The following is an 18,861-nucleotide window of genomic DNA, read 5'->3' on the forward strand; positions in this document are numbered from 1 at the left end:
TCTCAGCACAGTGTGTAGTTAATCAGAGGACACGTTCCACTTTACTGACTCCATCCACAGAGATAGTCATTTGAAAACTTAAATGTAGGTCAGACTTACCTGGAGGGCAGATGTATGTGTATAGATTGCTGGGCTCTAGCCCCAGAGTTACTGATTTAGTAGACCTGGGACAGACCCCAAGAATGTTCATTTTTAACAAGGTTCCAGGTGCTGCTGGTCTGGACACCTTGCTATGAGAATCGTAACACTGAGATACTCATGTTTGGTGGGGGGTGAGGGGAGAGCACAGTTAACATGTGCAGGAGAGGTTAGAAGGGAAAGAAAATTCAGGCTGCAGAATTTCAAATTGCCTGGAATACCTAGTGCCCATTTTTAATATGTTTGCTGTACAACATTGAAAGAACCATGACAGATTCTTTTTTTAATTTGACTTTTATTTTAAGTTCATGGGTATGTGGGCAGGTTTGTTATATAGGTAAATTTGTGTCATGAGAATTTGTTGTTCAGATTATTTCGTCATCCAGGTATTAAGCCTAGTACTCATTTGTTATTTTTCCTGATCCTCTCCCTCCTTTCACCCTCCACCCTCCGATAGGCCCCAGTGTGTATATGTTATTCCTCTCTTTGTGACCATGTGTTCTCATCATTTAGCTCCCATTTCTAAGTAAGAACATACAGTATTTGGTTTTCTGTTCCTGCATTAGTTTGCTAAGTATAATGGCCTCCAGCTCCATCCATGTTCCTAAAAAGGACATGATCTTGTTAGTTTTTATGGCTTCATAGTATTCCGTAGTGTACATGTACCACATTTTCTTTTTCCAGCCTACCATCAATGGGCATTTTGGTTGATTCCATGTCTTTGCTATTGTGAGTAGTGCTACAATGAACTTATGCGTGCATGTGTCTTTATGATAGTATGATATACATTTTTTTGGGTATATACCCAGTAATCAGTATATAATATACCCAATATTCTATCATAAATGGTATTCTTGAAACAAGTAGATTTGTGTCTGGACACTTAAAAAGGAAAAAATGTGTGTATCTTTTTATCTTATGAATCGATCCCACATGAAAGTGGAGTAATTCTCCCACCTACTCACCCACCAGATTTTATAGTTCAAGAGCCCTGAAGGGTTGTTTTGCAGCTCCCAATTTTCTGTAATAACTGCATGACCATCTGTAATGGTTGTTTCTCTTCCTTCCCATGAGAGTCATTCTTTAAGATTAAGCTATCCTAGGAAGTAACACTTAAATGCAAACACTTTGAGAGGGTGGTAAGTCATTAAGAGGCAATAAGCATGATGGTTAAGAGTGTAGCCTTTAGAGTTAGATGGTCTCAATTGCAGTTTCTATTCTGCAATGTACAAGCCCTACGACCAAGTCACTCCACCTCTCTGTACCTAAGTTCCATCTTTCAAATGAGGAAAATAATACTATATCCTTCCAGGGTGGTTATGAGAATATAAGAAGCGAATCCAGTTTACGACATGTAGTAATCCCTCAATAAAGTCTTGTTATTGTTAGTTTCACCCCAATATTTTCCATGAACATCTTAGCATAAATTCCTTTGTTAGATAAACAGTCTGCCAATAAGTAAAGCAAAGTTTACCTCCTCGTTTAGGAACTGTATTCAAGGTCACGAGGTTGGAACACTACTTTAGGACAGCAGGGCATGCAAGAGGTATGCGCGCGTGCACACACACATGCACGCACACACACATGCACCCAAAAAGGATAAATGATAATGAAGTAGGAGATGCAGGGATAAAGTTTAGTTCCTTGTGTCGCCATGTTGCCTATGGCTGGACGAGAGGGCTCCTATGTTACAAATTAGCCTAATGGTCCTGGTATTTATTTGTTTATGCTTTTTCTTTCTGGAATTGAAGATTAATCTGTATTAACTAAATCCACAGGAAAGAGTCCTTGGATTTCTTTCTCTCCAAATAACATTTAGATGAGTTCAGTATAAATGAATATAAAACAGATGGATTACATTGTCACTTAAGTACACACGAGGTTGAGGAGCAAATGGAAAAGGCAGCTAACAAAATACACTCAGTTCACGGAACTTCAAACACTTGAAAAGGTATCTGAAGGTGGAGTACATCCAGAATGCAGCACTCCAGACCATAAGCCCTCTGTCTCCTCCGTCTGGGACTTCCCAGAGTTCCTGTCTTATACCCATTCTCCCTCTGCTTTCACTAGATGCTGCATAAACAAGCACCAAAGCTTCATTTTATTATTATTATATTTTAAGTTCTAGGGTACATGTGCACAATGTGCAGGTTTGTTACATATATATACATGTGCCATGCTGGTGTGCTGCACCCATTAACTTGTCATTTACATTAGGTATATCTCCTAATATTATCCCTCTGCCCTCCCCCCACCCCACAACAGGCACCGGTGTGTGATGTTCCCCTTCCTGTGTCCAAGTGTTCTCATTGTTCAATTCCCACCTATGAGTGAGAATATGCGGTGTTTGGTTTTCTGTCCTTGCAATAGTTTGCTTAAAATGATGGTTTCCAGCTTCATCCATGTCCCTACAAAGGACATGAACTCATCCTTTTTATGGCTGCATAGTATTCCATGGTGTATATGTGCCACATTTTCTTAATCCAGTCTATCATTGATGCACATTTGGGTTGGTTCCAATTCTTTACTATTAGGAATAGTGCCACAGTAAACATATGTGTGCATGTGTCTTTATGGCAGCATGATTTACAATCCTTTGGGTATATACCCAGTAATGGGATGGCTGGGTCAAATGGTATTTCTGGTTCTAGATCCTTGAGGAATCGCCACACTGTCTTCCACACTGGTTGAACTAGTTTACAGTCCCACCAACAGTATAAAAGTGTTCCTATTTCTCCATATCCTCTCCAGCACCTATTGTTTCCTGACTTTTTAATGATCACCATTCTAACTCGTGTGAGATGGTATGTCACTGTGGCTTTGATTTGCATTTCTCTGATGTCCAGTGATGATGAGCATTTTTCCATGTGTCTGTTGGCTGCATAAATGTCTTCTTTTGAGAAGTGTCTGTTCATATCTTTTGCCCACTTTTTGACGGGGTTGCTTTTTTCTTCTAAGTTTGTTTGAGTTCTTTGTAGATTCTGGATATTAGCCCTTTGTCAGATGGCAGATTGCAAAAATTTTCTCCCATTGTGTAGATTGCCTATTCACTCTGATGGTAGTTTCTTTTGCTGTGCAGAAGCTCTTTAGTTTAATTAGATCAGTTAGCGTGTGGTACTTATACAGCAAATCTTCATTTTTATCATGAAGACGCATTCCAATGATAATATTATACTTTAACAGTGAAACTGCTCTAAAAATGCTCTACTTTTGAAACTTGCCTTCAAGACTAACTTGTATTTTTTGCCCCCCAAAAGGTTAAATAATAGGAGATGAAAGTTAATGACCATATCATCTTAAATCTATCACTACTATATTTACTCATCTTACTGGCAGGAATATATCTGGCAACCACAATGTGTGTTAAATGAATAAATGAATGTGCAAGTACTGTGTCTTAACTTGAGCAATAGTGGACACTAGGATGAGTGATGTGCCTTCAAAGACATTACCCTTCAAAGAGGGAAATAAAACACATACACAAAAATCAGGATAAAAAGAATGAGATGGTTCCACATTTGTGGGCAGAGTTATACAAGTTTAGCAAGCAGAGTCCCCAAGAGAAGCAAAGAGGAAATTATGAAAGAGATTTAAATTCTTACCATGTCTTTACCACTTACCAGTTATTCCCCCCGGCAAGTCATTCTGGGCTGCAGTTGACCTATCTATGGATGGGTAGACTAAGTTAGTTTCCTAGCACAACATCTTTTTTATATTTTGTAAATAAAATCTTAGATTTCAATAGACATTTCTCTAAGGAAGATACCCAAATAGCCAACAGGTATATGAAAAGATGCTCAATCTCACTAAGCATATGGAAAATGTAAATCAAAGCCACGATGAGATATCACTTCACAACTATTAGGATGGTTACTATCGAAAAGTCAAGAGTTACCCAGTGTTGGTGAGGATGTGGAGAAAGTGGAATCCTTATATAATGTTGGTGAGAATGCAAAACAGTGCAGCTGCTATGGAAAACAGTAAGGATATTCCTCAAAAAATTAAAAGTAGAATTACCATATGATACAGCAATCCTATTTCTGGGTATTTATCCAAAGAAATGAAATCAGGATCCCAAAGAGATATTAGTACAACTCCAATATTCATTACAGCACTGTAAACAAGATGTAGAAACAATCTAAATGTCCACTGAAGGATAAATGGATAAAGGAAATGTGGCATATACATACAATGGAATACTATTCAGCTAAAGAAGAAGAACAAGACAACGAAGACGAAAAAGAGGAAGAAGAGGAAGAAGCTGCTGCTGCTATATGACTACATGGGATGGGCCTTCAATAATTAAACTAAATGAAATAAGCCAGTCACAGAAGGACAAATACTGTGTGATTCCACTTATATGACATATCTAAAAGAGTCAAACTCATAAAATAAGGGAACAGAATGGTGATTGCCAGAAGGTATAAGAAGGGAGAAATGGGGAGGTGCCAATAAATGAGCATATAGTCTCAATTATGCAAGATGTGCATAAGTTCTAGAAATCTGCTGTGCAATATGGTTCCTATAATTAACAATACTATACACTTAAAAATCTGCTAAGAGAATAGATCTCATATTAAATATTCTTACAATGAAATAAATGTTCTCTTTAGGAAAGAAATCCTAACACAAAATTCCAATACATTAAATAGGTAAAAACAGAGCTTTTCCAGGAGACATGAGGTAGAAACCCCCTAAATACCATATTACCCAAATCACACAAGAGAGGTGGAAAACTCTGGACTAGATGCTTAAAAGTATCATCAAGTCTGAAACTCATAAGCCTGAAAAATCCCTCCTAGATAAAATGAGCAAAAAATAGTTTAAAAGGAGAAGCAAAAAAAAAAAAAATAGGATAAATACAAAGGAATTTAAGGAAAGGATACTTCCTCATGGTCTAGGGATCTTTAAGCAGCCACAAGCATCCTGCAATGATGAACTTGTCCACTCTCCTGGAGCAAGATGAACAGAAGGGTCATTGACTTTGGAGCCAGATAGCTGCATTTAAATCTTAATTCTTCTGTGAACATAGCTGGGTAACTTTGAACAAAGCCCTTTATTTCTCTGAATCTCATTTCTACTTTTTTCCCCCCCAGGCTGGAGTGCAGTGGCATGATCTCGGCTCACTGCCACCTCCACTTCCCAGATTCAAGCAATTCTCCTGCCTCTGCCACCCCCACTCCCGAGTAGCTGGGATTACCGGCACCCACCACCACACCTGACTAATTTTTGTATTTTTAGTAGAGACGGGGTTTCACCATGTTGGCCAGCCTGGTCTCAAACTCCTGACCTCAGGTGATCCACCCACCTCGGCCTCTCAAAGTGCTGGGATTACAGGTGTAAGCCACCACTCCTGGCCCATTTCTATACTTTTAACATGATTTAAATAATGTCCATCCCACAGAGTTTTACATTTTAAGTAAATAATGTGTACATGTATTCATTTTTAATTGTGGTTAAAAAACACACAACGTAAAAGAATTATCATTTTAACTGTTTTAAGTGTACCATTTAGTAATGTTAAGTGTATTCATATTGTTGTAAAACAGCTCCAGAACTTTTTTATCTTCAAATCTGAAACTCTATGCCCATTAAACAACAGCTCCCCTTTTCTCCCTCCCTGTACTCCTTGGTAACTAACATTCTACTTTCTGTTTTATGAGTTTTACTACTTTAGTTACCTCATATAAGTAAAATCATATAGTAGTTGACTTTTTGTGACTTATTTCACTAGGATAACGTCCTCAAGTTGTAGCATGTAATAGGATTTCCTTCCTTTTTGAGGCTAATGTTTCATTGCAAACATATATCACATTTTATTTATCCATTATCCATTGATGGACAATGGGTTCCTTCTACCTGTTAGCTATAGTGAATAGTGCTGGTAAGTGAATAGCATATTTTGACAAGCCTGATTCTCCCCAAATATTATCTTTGTCATTTGATGTGGTTTTTGCTTTTTAGAAAAAAAAAAGATTACATGCCTTGTCATTTGTATTTAACAAAATTTTCTGTTCTATCAACATTATAATATCCATTTTTCTTGTAATCAATAACACTCATTTATGACTAACAGGCCAGGGCAAATATGTGATGAATGAGCTCATAATAAAGCATAAAAATCTAATGTGTCTCGTTAGCTATTGTCTTAGTGTTTTTTGTGCTGCTACAGTAGAATGCCACAGATGGGTAATTAATGAAGAACATAAATGTATTTTCTCACAATTCTGGAGGCTGGAAGTCCAAGATTAAAGTACTAGCATTAAGCATCTGATGAAGATCTTGATGCAGCCTCACATGGCAGAAGGTGAAATGGCAAGCTAGCCAAATGATACATGAAGCCTCTTTTTAAAAGGTCTTAATCCCATTAATGAGGAAGCAGCCCCTGCGGCCTAATCACTTCTTAAAGGCCCTACCTCCTAACACGACCACACTTGCAACATCTGAATTTTGGAGGAGACACATTCAACCCATAGCAGGTATTGAACCCACAACAATGACATCATGATACGATGATTCAATTGAAATCAGCAGATATTGTCTTCTACCACAATATTGCCTTCTCCTGACCTAAAGCAGCAAATCAAAACTGAACAGATCATTGTGAATTTTCATTAAAATGCTCTGGTATTTTGTATTTTCTCCATCTTTTTTGTATTCATGTTTTCAAGGAAAGTCCCAACTAGCTAGCATGCATCTTGGTACTGGACAGATCTTGTCCCTGAACTCTTATCTCCTTTTCTAATCCGTTGGCTGGATGAAACAATCCACAAATGAACCTAAAATTACCTTCACTGCTTTGTTGTGAGTTAAAACATTCCAGGCAAATTGTGCTCTTATATGAAAAATGCTCATCCACCAATGACACTACTATCATTATCAGCCAAGATAGAATTACTTCAGTGATCATCTGTAAGATTATCAGCCTAGCACTCCTTTTCTGCCCCTTTCAATGTAGTTTTCCTCCCCACTTCTACATAATCTGCAATGGTATTTTTCATATCAGGACATTGTTTTTGACCACAATTTCTTCAAACATTTTGTTGCCTCATTTCTAAGAATCCAATTTTAATGTATGTTTGATCACAAAATATTATGCCACAGTCAAGGACTCTGTTCATATTTATAATAGCTCTTTTAAAATTCTTGTTTGCTAATTCTATAGATATATAAAATAATTCTATCATATCTAATTTCTGAGTCTGTTTCTAGAGACTGATTTATTTCCTTGTTATTGGTCATATTTTCCTACTTCTTCACCTAATGATTTATTATTGGATGCTGGACAATGTCAATATATTTTGAGTATCCAGATTTTGTTGTTTTTCTTTAAATACTATTAGTCTTTGTTCTATCTGGCAATAAGTTTGCTTGTGGATCATCAAGCCCTTTAAGACCATTTATAAAACTTTGTTAGGATGACTCTGGGAATTATTCAGTTTATCAGCTCTTTGATAACTTGTTCTTTCCCCAGAAGTTGTTTGTTGCCTAGGTGGTCTTGTGGATTTCACCTTTAGATGTGCAGATGTGTATTTGTCCAAGGAACTGAGCAGACCCCTGTGCAGATTCCATAGCTCTTTCTCTGGATAGCCTTCTCCTCTCTAACATCCTGCACCACAAATTGTAGACACCCTAGTCCCACCAAATTCTGATCTCTGTACTCTCAGCTCAGCAAGACCACTTTTCCCTGTTTGGGTTCCCTCTCTCTGTGCATAGCCCAGAAACTGCCTCCAGGCTGCAAGCTGGGATTGTCACACTGTTTGCCTTGTTGTTTGGCTTCAGTCGGGATCCACAGTCGTATGTCCTGCCAGTGGTAAATGATGGAAACAGTTGTTTCCTGTGTTTGGTACACTTTGCAGGTTTTTTATACTGGGTGGGCTATCCAGGTATCAGCGACTCTGTCACGGCCAGAAGAAGACCAACAGTCATTGTTTTTGATATCCTATTATACACCATTGGTTTTATGTTCATTATCTCGATTCCTTACAACCACTGCTGAATAGTTGGTGTTTTCACTTTACATACGAAAGACCATAAATTCGGAGAGGTAATATCATTTGCTCAAGATAACATAGCCACTAAATTAGGTCTATCTTATTTCAAAGACAACTTGAAGCAATTAGTAGATGATTTCCTTTTTAATGCCTATTATAGCTTTTCTTGTTTTATAATTCTATTTTTTCTCCTTTCAGAATATTTATTCACTGATATTTTAAGATGATATCCTTTCAAACAGACAAAACAGTAGCCATTCAGTTATGACAAAAGAAAAATAGGTACAAAATCCTGAAACTTAAATTTTATAGTAAGTGCTTTAAAACATTATTTTAAACATATATTTGTATGTATGTGTGTGTGTGTATATATATATACAAATATATACGTGTATACATACACATATACGTGTATACATACACATATATGTGTATATATAAAATATGTATATATGTGTATATATAAACATATGTATATATGTGTATATATATGTATAGACACATGTATACACGTATATATGTATGTATACAAGTATATATATGTATATACATATATATACACGTGCATACACACACACACACACATTCTACCCATATATGAGTAGAATTCATAATCAACAAGAATATTTAAGATACAATTGAAGACTTTGCAGAAATTTTTTTGCCATGAGGCTGCTTTGGCCTATACCCCCAAAATCCAAGAAGTATAACTCCACTTTCCTTTATCAGGGGCACTCATGGAAAATGTCATGAAGCACATAGGCCTAAGGATATGTACAGAGCCTCAGAGTTGAAGGAAGGGTAAGAATGCAGGTAAGAAGGGTTGGGAATAAAAAGTTATCTCTCTTCTATCAGAGGATAGAATACAGTTTCACCTCTCAGTATATTCTGGTCTCTAATGGTTTTATTTATTTTGAATGAATGCTGGTTGCATTTATAAAGGAACACTTCATCTCATCATCCCTCCCTCTCTCTACTAGAGTGGCATTTGAACTTAGGTGTCCGTAAGACTCACTGATGGAACTTTTTGAACATCCAGACTCCTGAGCCCTACTTCCAAAGAGTTGGATTCTGTAGTCTTAAGTAGGGCCAAGCAATCTGCATTCCCATCAATCCCCCAGGTAATTCTGATTGTCTTCTGACCACAGAGAACCACCATTCTATTGCATATCACCTGTGCTTCCTAAGCATGGAGAGAATATGAAACCTACCAATATTTCTTAGTGTTTAATTAACTACAGGAAAATAGTAACAACTGTTTAATACACTTAGTTCAATCATATTTCTAACCCTAGTTTTTTTAGTGAACCAAGCAAAAATCAGTTCATTAATGCTACAAATTCACTGAATGGCTCATAAACTGGGAGCTTAGGCTTCAAAACAAAGACCACATATTCTCTAAACTCAAGCAGCTCACTGTTAGTTGAAAAGACAGATGTGTGAGCAGTTAAATTACAGCATAAATCTGATAAGTACTGTTCCAGAGATTGGAAGTGGGAAAATGGAGTATAAAACAGCTAACTACTCAGGAGCAGTCCATAAAAGCCACGTTAAGTCAGTGACATTTAGGCCAGGAGCTGAAGGATAAGTACACATTTTCAGAAAAACAACGGGTAAGGACCATGTGCAAAGTGCCCTATCTGACCCTTCTATCCTGACCATTGAATGGCCAGAAATTCAGCATAACAGAAGACTGGGTGATGAGATGTAGGGAGAAAAACCCATCACTTCAAACCAGAACAGGTGGGCCTGACCAGGAGTTGAAGGAAGGGCATTATGTGGCAAGGTGTGGAAAGGGGTGGAAAGGGGTAAGGATAAAGAGCAAGGAGGTTGATTAAATTCAGTCAAGATGCAGCCTGGGGCATACTCTATGCATCTCCAGAGCCAGAGAGTTGTTTAAATGCCCAGAAAATTGGACCCAGATGTTTTGACATGAGGACCTTATTTCCCATGAAGTCCATTAAAGGCATTTATTGCTTGTACATAGGGCTCTAGTCTCTGCCAGATTATTATGCACCCCAAGGGGCTGTGTTGTTCAACGCTGTCGTGTCTCTGCAGTTTAATTGTCGTGTATGTGTCTGGAGCTAATTGATGCTTGCTTGCTATTTAATAATTAGTCAGGTGGTGATAATAAACTCTGAACAGAAAAAAGAACTGGGCTGAGTTTCATCTAATGACTCTTTGGATAATGAAAATTAATAGCAGAAGAGTGCAAGCACAACCTGCTTTGACCTTGTGTGCCGCAGTGGAGGAGGGCTGAGGCAGTTCTGCCCACAATTCTCTCAGCGGTGTCTCCCATCAGTTATGGGGAGAGATAAATGATGCTGGGTGTAGTTTGACATTGTTTCAGCTCCCTAGAGAAAGATGGTAAGTAATTATCAATGAAGCAAACAAAATCTTACTTTAGAACATTCCTTTTCCCACTCCCAACACTTCTTCCTTCAAAGTACTTCCATGTTGTCCCATTTTGCCAACTTCCCTATTGCAGAACTGCACAAGTCCTATCCAGCCAGAAGGATACTCCAACTACCACCTTGATTTACTATGGCCAATAGGAAATGTTAATAGTGATTTCAGTAAATGTACTATAGACAGTTCTACCAAAGGCACAGAAACCTCTGAAATAAAGGTGTAGATTGTCTTATCAGACATAGAAATCCAATCAGTTGAAGCTTTGGCTAGAGACAAAAAAGAACATAGAATGAATGTCAGAGGAAATTCATTAATATCAGTGACAGCCTTAGAAGTAGTTGGGGATTATTTTATCTTCTACATATCTTTTTCTCACTTGCTGTTTCATATTTACCACTCAAACACAGACCTTTCTAGTGTGCACCAGACTCCTATACCCAGCTGATTTCTTGACAACTGCCCTTAGACATTTAATAGACATCTTAAACTTCACACATGTACAAATGGACTGATTATTGGCCCCAGTCTTCTGCATTTCAATAAGTGGAAACTTCCAACTTTCCATTTGCTCTGGTTTGAAACTGGCATCATTCTTTATTCTTTTTCTCAAGCTTCACATAATCCATTAGCAAATACAGTTGGCATTCTACCTTCTATGTAAGTCCAGAGCCTGATTGTTTCTCATCACCTCCACCACTAGGTCCCTGGCCCAAGTCACCACTGTCTTTCCATTGGCCAGAGTTTTCCCACTGGCAGCTCCTGAAAGCTTTCTACATTCAAGCTGAGGGATTGCTTTCATTGTGTTATAAATAGCTCTTGCTATGTGCCATCCACTGTACTAAGCATTTCATGAGTATTAACTCATTTGATCCTCACCACAACTTCATAAAGTCAGCACTATATCTCCAAGTCTCCAAATAAGGAAACTGAGGAATAGGGAGGTAATCATCTTGCCTAAGTTTCCAGACTTGCCCTAGTTTCTATCCTTAAGGCCTGACTGGTTACCTCTTCCTCTGATGGTGGATGCCATCGATCTCCTTCCAAAAATTTATTATTAACAAAGATGACTTGATTTTGCTTACATTCAAAGAACTGTTGTATGCTGGTCTCACCAATCAGAATGCCCCTTCCTGCATTTCTTTCCCTTAAGGATAAGTATTTGGTTAACTAGTGTTAATATCTGGTAAGTGGTATACATGTATTTGTGTCTGAGAGACAGAGAGACCTTATACAAGAAAACTGCATTTTCAGAGACTTCTAGATATATAATCCCTTAAGCCTAGAAATAAATAATTACTTGCAAAATTTCCGACACTGTGACAGGTTCATGATGGAGCTATTTGGGGAGAAATCTTCTCACGGATGATGCTCTTAAAGTCACATCACGTAATTTATCCCGAACCTTGGCAGTAGCCTCCCCAACTTCTCTGTTTAGCCTGAAGTCTCAGAGCCTCAAGGAAATTCTCTCCCAAACACAAAGTTTTTAAAAACCCATCTACTGGTAAAGTTCCATAATAGTTTGAAAGTGGATTTAAAGCATCAGTTAACATATGTGCAAACTAATAAAAATATAAGGAAAAAGAATCTTTCTCCTCCCTCGCTACTTTCTTTTCCTTTCTTATTGCTCTCTTTCCAATCTTTCTATCTCTAATTTCCAAGAGGCCAAAAGGAGCTCTGTACAACAATAATCAAGAGATTTTTCTGGTTTTTATTGTTCAAAATGCTCTAAAGGCAACATTGAAGATGCAGATTACATTTGAGATGTTGATTTGTTAAATGTGGCAAATAATTTCCTCTCAAAAGAAAAATATTTAATGGCCTTTTGAGTCAATTCCTTTAGAACTTCTTTTATATAGTTTAATGTAAGGACACATTAGCCAATTGCCAATAAAACTAGTAAAAATGAAACCCTTAGGAAATGATTTAATCTAAACCACATTTAAAATGTATGCACTTATCAAGCATATTTTTCAAAACTAACCCTTAGTTTGCCAGCACCACATAAAAAGATAGAAGGTACTCTGTGTTAGAAATCACTGCACAGACTTAAAGGTTTTCCAGATTTGATTATGTCTAAGGTCAGAAGAACCCGGAAGAGGGCTTACAAGGAATCAAAACCATCTTGCTTCCGAACAGGAAAACAGACATCACATCTCCAACTCCTGTGTCCATCCCTGCTTATATCATACTCCAGAGTTTTTCAAATGGAAAAAAAAATTGAAAATGTCTCCAAATACTGGAAAAATGACAGTTCAGAAATAGAATATACAGAAGGAGGAACAACAAAAGGAATGTACAGTCAACTGTATTGATGGGGTAGGAGAATGTAAATTATTCATGCTGATGAATACATGGTTCATTTGTTCATTCATTTATTCAGCAATTATTCCTATTGGATGTGCTGGGAAAATGGTGATGAACAAGAATCCTGGTTTTGGTGCTAGTGTGGAATATACTGGCACTACATAAATTTTCAAAGGTGTGAGAAGTGTTATGAAATGTGAAGCAGAGTATAATGGGAAAAGCAACGTGGAGCTCAGATTAGGCATGTCTGAAGGAGGAATAGCTGGTATGAAAGATGAAGAATAAACAAGAGTTAGCAAAGTACAAGAATCTAGTGAAGAGCTTTGTACGAAAGAGCATGACTGAAGGCCTGGAAGTGAGAGAGGAATTGAAGGTTGCCCAGTGAGGGATAATCAAGTGGCTGAAGGAGAGCAGGGAATGATGGGGTTGGAAAGGTGGACAGAGGCAAAGGGCTGCTTAACCGAGTTTTAGACTTAATTTGGGAAGCAAATATACCCATTGAAGGTGTTTAAGCTATAAAAGCAGTACTGGTGATTTGATCAGACTTATGATTTTCAATGAATATTTTGCCTGTAGACCAGACTTTTTGAAAAAGACAAAAATGAATAACCTCACTCATTCATATTGTACACCTAGTGGTGACCAAGTCTTTTCTGGGCATTAAAGATAGAGCAGTAAAAACAAAAATAAAAACCATAAACAGCAAGAAGATTAAAAACAAGGTTAATATCATAGTCCAGATAAGAAATAAAAGTGGATAGACTAGCATTCTAGCCTTTAGAAACAGACATGGACAGATTTGAGAGATTTACAAAAGACCCTCCGCAAGATAGTGTGGGACTAGGGAGAGCCAGGATGAAACAGGAATAAATGCCAAGTCTGCCTATTTACAGAAATTAATCTGAGCTATTTACAGATATTAAAAATTTTTTAAAACCTGGAGGATAAGCAGGTTTGTGGGAGATGTTGATAAGTTCACTTTTGGACATGTTTCTAAAATATTTTGAGGTGTGTTAAAACATCTAAATGGGAAAATCAAACAAGAAGCTGTATACAAGTGGCTGGGACTTGGCTGGGGTCAGAGATGGGTTTGCTTAGTCAGTGAAACCATGAATCAAATGAGATGGACCAGGAGAGGTGTAAAAAGTAAAAATGGAGCCCTGAAGAACTCCAACTTTTTCAGGCTACAGCTGATGGCTACTTAGAGCTGATAAAAGAAACTGAGACAGAACAACCAGAGAGACTGTAGAGAATAGAGTTTTTAGGAAGAGGAATCGTCAATAACAAATGTTTCCATGAGGTCCATCACATTTAACAACATGAAGGACCCTAGCAGAAGCAGTTACAATGCAGAGGTGGGGGTGAAACCACATTACGGTGGATGGAGGAGTAAGATTAAAAATAGAGATGGTTGGTGACAACAACTCCTTCATGAAGTAGCTGGAGGGAGAAATGGAGGGTAAAGCAGGACTGCCAAGAAGTGATTTGGTCCAGGTGAAAAAAGTTGTGGGCTGTTACTCCCAGCAAAAGAGGACCAGGTCGGGCGCCATGGCTCACACTTGTAATCCCAGCACTTTCGGAGGCTGAGGCAGGTCAATCACCTGAGAACGGGAGTTCGAGACCAGCCTGATCAACATGGAGAAACCCCATCTCCACTAAAAATACAAAACTAGCTGGGTGTGGTGATGTATGCCTGTAATCCCAGCTACCAGCTACTCAGGAGGCTGAGGCAGGAGAATCTCTTGAACCCAGGAGGTGGAAGTTGTGGTGAGCCAAGATATTGCACCATTGCACTCCAGCCTGGGCAACAAGAGTGAAACTCTGCCTCAAAAAAAAAAAAAACAAAAAACCAACAGCTAAAAGCTGTGATCTGAAATTAGCCCCAGGCCCCCTTCAAATTTACCCTACCCTCACTTCTACCTTCACCTCCACCCTAATCCCCACCCTAGCAATTTTGTTAATCATACTGACTTCTCACCCTCATCCCTACTCCACCTATTTCATTTTCTGGGGTTTTTTCAAATGGAAAAAATTTGAGAATGTTAACAAACTGATTACAGTAAGGCAATAGAGTTGGAGAAATTTCAGCCCCTGGAATTAGGAGGAATTTAACAAAAGTATGAGGTCTGGAAAATAAGCAGGGTGTGATATGGAGAATAGCATATAGGAATTGGGCTATTAGAACAGGAGAGATACCTCCTCCATTGCAGCAGGACAGAAGGAGGTAAACAGGATTAAAATGCAGGGAGATTTGTGAACTTTGTAGCATAAAACTGAGGCTGTTCCTCTGATCCACGAGTTTAATGGGAGGTGGAGATATTTGGCTTGGAAGTTCGAGGGCAGTGAGACAGTTTGCAATAGGAGAACGAACTGAGTGAAAGACTTGATCCCTCAGATGGAGATGATGACCACAAATTTATAATGTCTCAATCTGTAAAAAGTAGAACTTTCTCAGTAATACCCTTCCTCTATTCTCTCCTTCTCTTCACAAGTTTAGGCAGGTAGCTGATATTAGAGGAGGACTCTCTACTGCCCTGACCTCATTTCTCCTTATGGAGGAAATTCTCCTGGAATAACACTGTTGCTGCTGGTGGAACAGTTCAGGTTCTTGACTTTGCCACACAAAAGAATTTGAGAGCCAGTCCAAAGTAAGAGTAGGCAAAGGGGCCAGGCGTGGTGGCTTACACCTGTAATCCCACCACTTTGGGAGGCCAAGGCAGGCAGATCACGAGGTCAAGAGATTGAGACCATCCTGGCCAACATGCTGAAACCCCATCTCTACTAAAAATACAAAAATTAGCTGGGCGTGGTGGCACACACCTGTAATCTCAGCTACTCGGGAGGCTGAGGCAGGAGAATCGCTTGAACCCAGGAGGTGGAGGCTGCAGTGAGCCGAGATAGGGCCACTGCACTCCAGCCTGGTGACAGAGCGAGACTCCGTCTCAAAAAATAAATAAATAAAAAATAAAAAGAGTAGGCAAAGGAGTTTATTGCGAAGCAGAAGTACACTCTGAGAGGCAGAATAGGCTGCTCAAAGGGAGAGACAGCAGCTAATGCCTTAACAGAAATTCCCTTTATGGGAGCTGTACATGCATATTCACAAAATACTGGTCAAGTATGCAAGGGCAGACCTGCAGTTGGAGCATGTGCTCAGTATCTACATCCTCCAACATACACTGCATATATCATTAGCATATAAAATCTCCACTTAGAGGTGTGTTTTTTACTATTAACGTGAGGAAACGGTTACTGTAAGGTAAATCTTGAGCCTAGCTGCACATGCAGGACCATGGAGAAGTCCCTGCCCGCCCCCAAGGCAGGAATTTGTAGCTAATAGCTTCTTGGGCTTTCAGTGCTGATTGGCTGAAGATTGCAGAAGCTACATCAGGATAAAAAGCCTTTTGTTCCCTTTCCTGGGCCATCCTAGGTATCGGGTACTTCTTAATCACCTGATGGTCAGCTGGGATCCTGTAGGACTGCTTATCTTGCAAAAGAATTAGGTGCTGACACACAAGGGTACAAGGGATGCAGAGCCTGCTGGGCTTCACACAAGGAGAAAAGTCAATATGACCTCTTAGTCTTACTTATCCTGCCTCAGTATGTCCAGCATCCCTAGCTCCATCACTCTCCCTTTCTAAGACAGTGACATACCTGATCGGTGAACCTGTAAGAAGTCAGCAAGTGCTTAGCTGAGTGTCTTCTAAGTTTGCCTGCTCTTGGTTCTGCCTGCTCTCAGGATGCACACATTATCTGCTCCCAGCCAAGTGGAACGCTCCCTGGGGAAGATTCATGGAGAATGAGTTAGCAGAGCTCTAGCAGTGGCTGGGTGCATGAGACTTTCTGATTCAGGAGGAAAGTATCTGGAACTCCACAGAGAGCAGAAATAAAAAGCCACTTTCTCAAATCACCTCCCTCAGTCGTAATGCTAATATTTTTTATCTTCATCTTTCTGCCTCCTGTGTCTCCATTCCTCAGATGGCTTTGAAACCAGGAAGAAAACATATGGATTGTATATTGTTTTTCTATTATTGCCAAAACAGATAACCACAGCCTTAGTGACTTAAAACAATACATTGTTTCATTTTATAGTTCTGTAGGTCACAGCTTCCGGGAATTATGACATGGACATCCTAAGGGGCTGTTATTCCACCTAACACAGATTATAGGCTGTCTGATACCCCCTGAAGGCTCAGTGCTTCCTACCTTGGGAGGAACCGGCAGGAAGCAGTTAGCTGCACAAACCCAATCAGTCCTGATTTTGTTCCAAAAGCCTAAATCCACTGTGGAGATTTGCTAGGTGACTTGGGAGATTTAAAGAGAAGGAGTGCAGGAAGAAAAACATGAAGAAAAAGGGATTTCCTCCATATTAGCAGGAGGTTTTCAGAGCGTGGGAGGTGGAATGAAAGGTCTATGAGTCCTTAAGTCAGCAAGGAACTTTTCACTCCACTGTGAACATGGACAAAGCAACGGCTTATATGCCCCAGGGAGGCAGGTTTTCAGCACCAGGGTTCCCAGACCTAGAAAAGATCCCCATCCTCAGTGGAAATGGTATGAAAACAGAGAACCAGCTAGGTACAGTGGCTCACGCCTGTAATCTCAGCACTTTGGGAGGCCGAGGCAGGCGGATCACGAGGTCAAGAGATTGAGACCACCCTGGCCAACATGCTGAAACCCCGTCTCCACTAAAAACACAAAAACTAGCTGGGGTGGTGACACACACCTGTAATCCCAACTACTCGGGAGGCTGAGGCAGGAGAATTGCTTGAACCCACAAGGTGGAGGTTGCAGTGAGCCGAGATCCCGCCACTGCACTCCAGCCTGGCAACAAGAGCAAGACTCCAGAGAAAGGGAAGGGAAGGGGAAGGGGAAGGGGAAGGGAAAGGAGAAAAAAAGAAAGAAAAGAAAGAAGGCAAACAGAGAACCACCAGATGTCATGGAATTGCTGAGGCTTGGACAATACCACAGGGGTCAGGAAAAGACGGAAGATCAAGAGTCCCTCTCCCGTTTTCTGAGTCATCATCAGAAAGATTTGCTCAACATTTTTTTGCCTTCTTTTCATGTCAGAAAAGTTTTCCATTTCAGAAAAGTTCCCCATTTTTCTCCTCCTCCACTTCCTTCTTCAGTTTTTATGATTTTCTAAACCAGACAATTTCTTGGAAAGCATGTTAAAATACTTGAATTTTAAATAATAAATCACTCATTTTTAGTAAATGGAACAATGCCATGTATTGTTCAGTTTTTCTAGCCAAGTGGGACACGAGGTGCCAGCTGGCTGATCATAAGGCTGATGGATGCAATGTGTAGGCACAGAGATGAAATTGGTAGAGATGATACACATTTTACTTTTACTTTACTGGAGGTTGTAATCTGGGGGCACTAGCTGAAGTGGGGTAAATTTACTTCCCTATAAGGAAATCTGTGTTAACTATAGCCCCACATTCCCAACATTTATAAGAAGTCTAGCACGCCCTTTAATCTGGTTCTGTTTGTTGGAAAGCACAGAGTCCAGAGGGGATCATCTTTTGGAGGATGTCAGGGATAAATAGTGATATGGAGCAAGCCAGCTGGGTTGGTGGGAGCTCAGATCTCACAGCAGCTGCAGCTGGATCTGGAGGCCTAGGGCTTCAAAATGGAGCAAGGGGCTCCGTTGCCTCTTGATCCAATCTAAAGAGCCGTGGGGTGGGTGGTTCCAAGGGGTGACATCCTGTATGTACAGGTGGATGAGGTTCCTCTCCCCCTCCCTTGATTACAGTTTGGGCTCAGTCCTGCATTTGGGTCAGCCTCGAATGAGCAATCTCTTTACTGGGCTTCAGTCTACAAAGCTCTCTGAATGCAGAGTTTAGATTTTTTCCTCAAATACTATTTACTAGACTTTGCTCCTGAAGATAATTCTATATTTTTATTTGATACAGCAATTATTTTTCAGATGTTTGTTTATTTACTTATTTGTGGCTGTCTTAACATCCTACCTATGTCTCTTCCAATCAGCACTGGCTATTTCTTAGAGAGAGAG

The sequence above is a fragment of the Gorilla gorilla genome, chromosome 12 (genome assembly GCF_029281585.2).
Source record: "Gorilla gorilla gorilla isolate KB3781 chromosome 12, NHGRI_mGorGor1-v2.1_pri, whole genome shotgun sequence".
Taxonomy (NCBI): domain Eukaryota; kingdom Metazoa; phylum Chordata; class Mammalia; order Primates; family Hominidae; genus Gorilla; species Gorilla gorilla.